This window comes from Panulirus ornatus, chromosome 41, assembly GCF_036320965.1.
Source record: "Panulirus ornatus isolate Po-2019 chromosome 41, ASM3632096v1, whole genome shotgun sequence".
Taxonomy (NCBI): domain Eukaryota; kingdom Metazoa; phylum Arthropoda; class Malacostraca; order Decapoda; family Palinuridae; genus Panulirus; species Panulirus ornatus.
In genome coordinates, this window is record NC_092264.1 from 21369878 (window position 1) to 21379850 (window position 9973).

Here is a 9973-nt window from a genome sequence, read left to right on the forward strand (position 1 = left end):
TAGAGATCCATAAATGCTATATACAAATCCATTTGCTTTTCTAAGTATTTCTCACATACATTCTTCAAAGCAAACACCTGATCCACACATCCTCTACCACTTATGAAACCACACTGCTCTTCCCCAATCTGATGCTCTGTACATGCCTTCACCCTCTCAATCAATACCCTCCCATATAATTTACCAGGAATACTCAACAAACTTATACCTCTGTAATTTGAGCACTCACCCTTATCCCCTTTGCTTTTGTACAATGGCACTATGCAAGCATTCTGCCAATCCTCAGGCACCTCACCATGAATCATACATACATTAAATATCCTTACCAACCAGTCAACAATACAGTCACCCCCTTTTTTAATAAATGCCACTGCAATACCATCCAAACCTGCTGCCTTGCCGGCTTTCATCTTCCGCAAAGCTTTTACTACCTCTTCTCTGTTTACCAAATCATTTTCCCTAACCCTCTCACTTTGCACATCACCTCGACCAAAACACCCTATATCTGCCACTCTATCATCAAACACATTCAACAAACCTTCAAAATACTCACTCCATCTCCTTCTCACATCACCACTTCTTGTTATCACCTCCCCTTTGCCCCCTTCACTGAAGTTCCCATTTGCTCCCTTGTCTTACGCACTTTATTTACCTCCTTCCAAAACATCTTTTTATTCTCCCTAAAATTTAATGATACTCTCTCACCCTAACTCTCATTTGCCCTCTTTTTCACCTCTTGCAAATTTCTCTTGACCTCCTGCCTCTTTCTTTTATACATCTACCACTCATTTGCAATTTTTCCCTGCAAAAATCATCCAAATGCCTCTCTCTTCTCTTTCACTAGTAATCTTACTTCTTCATCCCACCACTCACTACCCTTTCTAATCAATCCACCTCCCACGCTTCTCATGCCACAAGCATCTTTTGCACAAGCCATCACTGCTTCCCTAAATACATCCCATTCCTCCCCCACTCCCCTTACCTCCTTTGTTCTCACCTTTTTCCATTCTGTACTCAGTCTTTCCTGGTACTTCCTCACACAAGTCTCCTTCCCAAGCTCACTTACTCTCACCACCCTCTTCACCCCAACATTCTCACTTCTTTTCTGAAAACCTCTACAACTCTTCACCTTCGCTTCCAGAAGATAATGATCAGACATCCCTCCAGTTGCACCTCTCAGCACATTAACATCCAAGAGTCTCTCTTTTGCTCGCCTATCAATTAACACGTAATCCAATAACGCTCTCTGGCCATCTCTCCTACTTACATATGTATATCTATGTATATCTCTCTTTTTAAACCAGGTATTCCCAATCACCAGTCCTTTTTCAGCACATAAATCTACAAGCTCTTCACCATTTCCATTTACAACACTGAACACCCCATGTATCCCAATTATTCCCTTAACTGCCACATTACTCACCTTTGAATTCAAATCACCCATCACTATAACCCGGTCTCGTGCATCAAAACTACTAACACATTCATTCAGCTGCTCCCAAAACACTTGCCTCTCATGATCTTTCTTCTCATGCCCAGGTGCATATGCACCAATAATCACCCATCTCTCTCCATCAACTTTCAGTTTTACCCATATCAATCTAGAGTTTACTTTCTTACACTCTATCATTTCCTCCCACCACACACACAGACATATACACATATATATATATACAAATGTACATAATTCATACTATCTGCCTTTATTCATTCCTGTCACCACCCCGCCACACACGAAATGACAACCCCTTCCCCCCGCATGTGCACGAGGTAGCGCTAGGAAAAGACAACAAAGACCACATTCGTTCACAGCTCTCTAGCTGTCGTTTATAATGCACCGAAACCATGGCTCCCTTACCACATCCAGGCCCCACACAACTTTCCATGGTTTACCCCAGACGCTTCACATGCCCTGGTTCAATCCAATGACAGCATGTCGACCCCAGTATAGTACATTGTTCCCATTCAGTCTATTCCTTGCACACCTTTAACCCTCCTGCATGTTCAGGCCCGATCACTTAGAATCTTTTTCACTCCATCCTTCCACTTCCAATTTGGTCTCCCACTTCTTGTTCCCTCCACCTATGACACATATATCTTTTTTGTCAATCTTTCCTCACTCATTCCCTCCATGTGTCCAAACCATTTCAATACACCCTCTTCTGCCCTCTCAACTACACTCTTTTTATTACCACACCATCTCTCTTACCCTTTCATTACTTACTCGATCAAAGCACCTCACACCACATATTGTCCTCAAACATTTCATTTCCAACACATCCACCCTTCTCCAAACAACCCTATCTATAGCCCATGCCTCAACCATATAACCCTGTTTTAACTACTATTCCTTCAAACATACCCATTTTTGCTCTCGAGATAATGTTCTCACTTCCAGACATTCTTCAACGCTCCTAGAACCTTTGCCCCCTCCCCCACCCTGAGACTCACTTCCGCTTCCATGGTTCCATCCGCTGCCAAATCCACTCCCAGATTTCTAAAACACTTCACTTCCTCCAGTTTTTCTCCATTCAAACTTACTTCCCAATTGACTTGTCCCTTAACCCTACTAAACCTAATAACCATGCTCTTATTCACATTTACTCTCACTTTCTTTTTTCGCACACTTTACCAAACTCAATCACCTGAACCAGCCACCAGCGCTGTATCATCAGCAAACAACATTTGACTCACTTCCCAAGCTCTCTCATCCACAAAAGACTACATATTTGTCCCTCTCTCCAAAACTCTTGCATTTACCTCCCTAACAACCACATCCATATACAAATTAAAGTACCATGGAGACATTATGCACCACTGCCGCAGACCGACATTCACTGGGAACCAATCACTTTTCTCTCTTCCTACACGTACACATGCCTTACATCATCCTTGATAAAAACTTTTCACTGCTTCTAGCGACTTACCTCCCACACCAAATACTCTTAATACCTTCTAAAGAGCATCCCTATCATTTTTATCATATGCCTTCTCCAGATCCATAATTGCTACATACAAATCCATCTGTTTCTCTAAGTATTTCTCACATACATTCTTCAAAGCAAACACCTGATCCACACATCCTCTACCACTTCTGAAACAACGCTGCTCTTCCCCAATCTGGTGCTCTGTACATGCCTTCACCCTCTCAATCAATACCCTCCCATATGATCTCCCAAGAATGCTCAACGAAGCTTATACCTCTGTAGTTTGAAAACTCACTTTTATCCCCTTTGCCTTTGTACAATGGCACTATACATGCATTCCACTAACCCTCAGGGACTTCCCTATGAACCATACATACATTGAATATCCCATCAACCAGTCAACGATACAGTCACCCCCTTTTGAAATAAATTCCATTGCAATACCACCCAAACCCAACGCCTTGCTGGCTTTCATCTTCCCAAAAGCTTTCACTGCCTCTTCCTTATTTACCAAAACATTCTCCCAGACCCTCTCACTTTGCACACCACCTCGACCAAAACACCCTATATCTGCCACTCTGTCATCAAACACATTCAACAAACCTTCAAAATACTCACTTCATCTCCTTCTCACTTTACCACTACCTGTTATTATGTCCCCATTAGCCCCCTTCACCGATGTTCCAATTTGTTCTCTTGTCTCACGCACTTTATTTACTTCCTTCCAAAACGTCTTTTTATTCTCCCTAAAATTTTATGATCCTCTCTCACCCAAACTCTCATTTGCTCTCATTTTCACCTCTAGCACTTTTCTCCTGACCTCTTGCCTCTTTCTTTTATGCACCTCCCAGTCATTTCCACCACCTCCCTTCAAAAATTGTCCAAATGCCTCTCTCTTCTCTTTCACTAATAATCTTACTTCTTCATCCCACCACTTACTACCCTTTCTAATCTGCTCAACTCCCAGCTTTCTCATGCTACAGGCATCTTTTGCACAAGCCATCACTGCTTCCCTAAATATATCCTATTCCTCCCTCACTCCCTTTATGTCATTTGCTCTCACCTTTTTCCATTCTGCACTCAATCTCTCCTGGTACTTCCTCACACAAGTCTCCTTTCCAAGCTCACTTACTCTCACCACCCTCTTCGCCCCAACATTTTCCCTTTTCTGAAAACCTCTACAAATCATCACCTCGCCACCACAAGATAATGATCAGACATCCCTCCAGTTGCCCCTCTCAGCACATTAACATCCAAAAGTCTCTCTTTCAAGCACCTATCAATTAACACGTAATCCAATAAAGCTCTCTGGCTATCTCTCTTACTTACATACGTATGCTTATGTATATCTCTCTTTTTAAACCAGGTATTCCAAATCACCAGTCCTTTTTCAGCATGCAAATCAACAAGCTCTTCACCATTTCCATTTACAATACTGAACACCCCATGTACACCAATTATTCCCTAAACTGCCACATTACTCACCTTTGCATTCAAATCACCCATCACTATAACCCGGTGGCATGCATCAAAGCTGCTAATACACTCACTCAGCTGCTCCCAAAACTCTTGCCTCTCATGATCTTTCTTCTCATGACCAGGTGCATAGGCACCAATAATCACCCAGCTCTCTCCATCCACTTTCAGTTTTACCCATATCAATCTAGCTTACTTTCTAACACTATCACATACCCCTACAACACGTGCTTCAAGAGTAATGCTACTCCTTCCTTTGCTCTTGTCCTCTCACTAACCCCTGACTGTACTCCCAAGGCATTCCCAAACCACTCTTCCCCTTTACCCTTGAGCTTCATTTAACTCAAGAGCCAAAACATCCAGGTTCCTCCCCTCAAACATACTACCTAGCTCTCCTTTTTTCTCATCTTGATTACATCCACGCACATTCAGACACCCTAATCTGAGCCTTCAAGGAGGATGAGCACTCCTCATATGACTCCTTCTGCTTCCCGTTTTAGAAAGTTAAAATACTAGGAGGGGAAGGTTTCTAGCCCCCCTCCCGTCCCCCTCAGTCACCTTCTATGACATGCAGGGAATGCATGGGAAGTACTCTTTCCCCCTGTCCCCTATATATGAAATAAAAGTCAACCCTAATAAGGATGTAAAAAGTTTTTGAAAAATTTCTCATTATTCTATTTTCTTTTGTTTTTATCAGTCTTTATATTACTCACATCCAATTTCTAATTTCACCAATGTAAAGCTTGAAAATGTTGGTAGCTTTTGTTATATAACACTTATTGTGCTTGCTGAGCTTATTGAAAACATGAGTTGATTATATCAAATACTAAACCAAACAATTTACAGCCAATTTTTCTTTTTTTTGGTTTTAAGTGAAAGATCAACCAATTTTGCACAGAATGTTGTTGGTTAAAAAGAAAAGAAAAGAAAAAAAAAGAATCTGATGCTGAAAAATTTCTCTGGAAAAGCAGTACAGTACATATATTCTATGGCAGAAAGTCACAACCAACTCTGTCCATGGAAGGAAGTAATGTTATTAGTAAGTTAGTGAGGAAGGGTGTTAACAATCTCTCTATATGTCTATTGTACATGTTTGTTTATTTGTTTAACTCTTTGTTCTTTATCATCTTCTTGTTCTACATCAATTTCATCATATTCTTCCTTCCCTGTCCTATAAAATTTTGTCCACCCTTTTTTTTCATTTGTATCATTACAATGCCTTAAATAACCATAGTCTTAATCATATATTTCCAGTTGGCATTCATGTATTCCTTGTTTACAGTCTGCATATTTTGTTTCAGGTAAAATCTCTCTACTCACTGCATACCACATTTTACAATTTCTACATATGCTATGAAGAGACTTTACAATTTTTTGTATGAGCAATGTAAATTTTTTTTTCTATCTCTGTTCTATTTACCAAAGTGCTTTCGGAATCAATTTTTATCAAAACTCTTTGCAATAACCCTTTTGCTTATCATCACTTCAATTTTCAGCTTAACACCATATCTTACTTGTTGAGAGAAAGAGGGAACTTACCCACAATGAGATTTTGCAGAGCTATTAATTAGCAGTAGGTGCCTATTTTGCTTGTTTGGAGCAAGAGGCTCCTACATAAAACACATGCTTTACATTATAAGTTTAAGCTTCAAAATCATGCATGGACAGATAATTGTATAAGAAATGTGCCACTGGTCTTCAACTGCAAGTGGTAACACCACAAACGAAATTGTCATCTTTATTATGGCTGTATCATCATTAGCAGACGAAAAAAGAGTTCAGCATCACTGAGAATCTTCTCACTCCAAAGATGCCCATCTTACCCTACTCCTACATAATGTACACCCTTGAAGGTGCAGGAGCCTTATAAAAAAAAGTACCCTAAGGTTACATAATAATAAAGTTACGAGAAAACTTTTATTAAATATTCCTACCACTTTAGTAGATACAAAACTGATTTCATGAATCACTGTTATAAGTAAAAACACAGTATTCTAAACATATTCTTATCATTCTAAGGGTCATCTTCATGTCACTTAACACCCATTTGTTTCTGAAAACTGCTCTGGACGCTGAAAAGACAAAGTATATATGTGAGTATCTATAAACATCACTGCAATAAAAAATCAACAAATAAATCATCATTACTATCATCCTTATACCAAATTGTTGTTTCCTGTGTCAGAGGTAGCACCAGGAAACAGACAAAGAATAGCCCATTCACTCACATACACACATAATATATCTTTTCTTTCTTTCATAATATTCGCCATTTCCCACCTCAGCGAGGTAGCATTAAGAACAGAGGACTGGGCCTCTGAGGAAACATCCTCACCCAGCCCCCGTCTCTGTTCCTTCCTTTGGGAAAAAAAAAAAGAAAAAAGAAAAAGAGAGGGGAAGATTTCCAGCCCCCTGCTCCCTTCCCTTTTAGTCGCCTTCTACGACACGCAGGGAATACGTGGGAAGTATTCTTTCTCCCCTATCCCCAGGGATAACATAATATATATCATATTTATTATACTTATCTGCCATCTCCCTGTTAGCTAGGAAGAGCTAGGAAACAGACAAGGAATGGCCCAACCCACCCATATACACATATATATATATATGCATAAACCACCACACACGCACGCACATATACATACATATACATTTCACCATATACATACATATACATACACAGACATATACATATTCACGTGTACATATTCATACTTGCTGCCTTCATCCATTCCCGTTGCCACCTCACCACACACAAAATAGCATCCCCCCCTCATCTCCAGCGAGGCAGTGCCAGGAACAGATAAAAAAAGGCCACATTCATTCACACTCAGTCTCTACCTGTCATGGGTAATGCATCGTAACCACAGCTCCCCCTCCACATCCAGGCACCACAGACCTTTCCATAGTTTACCCCTGATGCTTCACATACCCTGGTTCAATTCAATGACAGCATGTCCACCCCGGAATACCACAGCATTACAATTTACTCTATTCCTTGCACGCCTTTCAACCTCCTGTATGTTCAGGCCCCGATCACTCAAAATCTTTTGCACTCCATCCTTTAACCTACAATTTGGTCTCCTGCTTCTCCTCCTTCCCTCCACCTCTTACATATATATCCTTTTTGTCAATCTTTCCTCACTCATTCTCTCCATGTGTCCAAACCATTTCAATACACCCTCTTCTGATCTCTCTCAACCAAAATCTTTTTATTACCACACATCTCTCTTACCCTTTCATTACTTACTTGATCAAACCACCTCACACCATATATTGTCCTCAAACATTTCACATACAACACATCCACCCTCCTCCGCACAACCCTATCTACAGCCCAAGCCTCACAACCATGTAACATTGTTGGAACCACTATTCCTTCAAACATACCCATTTTTGCTCTCCTAGATAACGTTCTTGTATTCTACACATTCTTCAATGCTCCCAGAACCTTCGCCTCCTCCCCCACCCTACGACCCACTTCCATGGTTCCATCCGCTGCTAGATCCACTCCCAGATATCTAAAACGCTTCACTTACTCCAGTTTTTCTCCATTCAAGCTTACCTCCCAATTAACTTGTCCCTCAACTCTACAGGACCTAAAATCCTTGCTCTTTTTCACATTTACTCTTAACTTTCTTTTTTCGCACACTTTACAAACTCAATCACCTGAACCAGCCACCAGCGTTTGTTTCATCAGCAAAAAAACATTTGACTCTTCCCAAGCTCTCTCATCCTCAAAAAGAATACATTTTGTCCCTCTCTCCAAAACTCTTGCATTTTCCTCCTTTAACAACCACAATCCATATACAAATTAAGTACCATGGGAATTATGCACCACTGCCGCAGCCCGGACATTCACTGGGGAACAATCACTTTTCTCTCTTCCTAACCGTTACACTTGCCTTACATAAATCCTTGATAAAACTTTTCACTGCTTCTAGCGACTTACCTCCACACCCAAAATATTTTAATCCTTCTAAAGGAGCATCCCTATAAATTTTTTATCATTGCCTTCTCCAGATCCATAAATTGCTACATACAAAATCCTTCTGTTTCTCTAAGTATTTCTCACATACATTTTCAAAAGCAAACACCTGATCCACACATCCTTTACCACTTCTGAACAACGCCCCCTTTTCCCCCCAATCTGGTGCTCTGTAATGCCTTCACCCTCTCAATAAATTTACCCTCCCATTTGTTTCTCCCAAGAATGCTAAACGATGCTTATACCTCGTAGTTTGAAAACTCACTTTTATCCCCTTTGCTTTGTACATGGCCTATACTTTTGGGGCTTCCACAAAACCCCCCGGGGACTTCCCTTTTACCATACATATCATTGAATATCCCATCAACCAGTCAACGATACAGTCCCCCCCTTTTGAAATAAAATTCCCAATTGCAATCCACCCAAACCCAACGCCTTGCTGGCTTTCATTTTTCCAAAAAGTTTTTCACTGCCTCTTCCTTTTTTTCCAAAAACTTTCCCCCAGACCCTCTCACTTTGCACACCACCTCGCCAAAACACCACAAATATCTGCCCCACTCGGTCATCATAACACATTTCACAACCTTCAAAATACTCACTTCAATTCTCCTTTCACTTTACCACTACCTGTTATTATGTCCCCATTAGCCCCCTTTCCCCGGGATGTTCCAATTTGTTCTCTTGTCTCACGCATTTTTACTTCCTTCAAAATACTCTTTTTATTCTCCCTTAAAATTTTATGATCCTCTCTAACCCCAAAAATCTCATTTTGCTCTCTTTTTCACCCCTAGCCTTTTTTTTCCTGACCTCTTGCCTTCTTTCTTTTATGCACCTCCCAAATCATTTTTCCCCCACCTCCCTTCAAAAATTGTCCAAATGCCTCTCTCTTTCTTTCACTAATAATTTTTACTTCTTATCCCCCACTTACTACCCTTTCTAATCTGCTCAACTCCCCGCTTTCTCATGCTCAGGCATCTTTTGCACAAAGCCATCCACTGCCCTTTCCCCAAAATTATCCTATTTTCCCCCCTCACTCCCTTTATGTATTTTGCTTCACCTTTTTCCATTCTGCCCCTCCCCAATTTTTCCTGTACTTCCTCACACAAGTTCCCTTTTCCCAAACTCACATTTCCTCTCACCACCCTCTTCGCCCCAACATTTTTCCCTTTTCTGAAACTCTACAAATCATCACCTCGCCTACCACAAGTTAAAGATCAGGACATCCCTCCAGTTGCCCCTCTCAGCACTATAACATCCAAAAGTCTCTTCTTTCAAGACCTTTCAATTAACTCGTAATCCCTAGCTCTTGGCTATCTCTCTTACTTACAACGTTATGCTTTTGTAAAATCTCTCTTTTTAAACCAGGTTTTCCAAATCACCAGTCCTTTTTCAGCATGCAAATAACAAGCTCTTCACCATTTCCATTTACAATACTGAAACCCCCTGTACACCAATTATTCCCTAAACTTGCCACTTTATCACCTTTGCATTTTTTAAAAACCCATCACTTTTAAACCCCGGTGGCATGCATCAAAGCTGCTAATACACTCACTCAGCTGCTCCAAAACTCTTGCCTCTCATG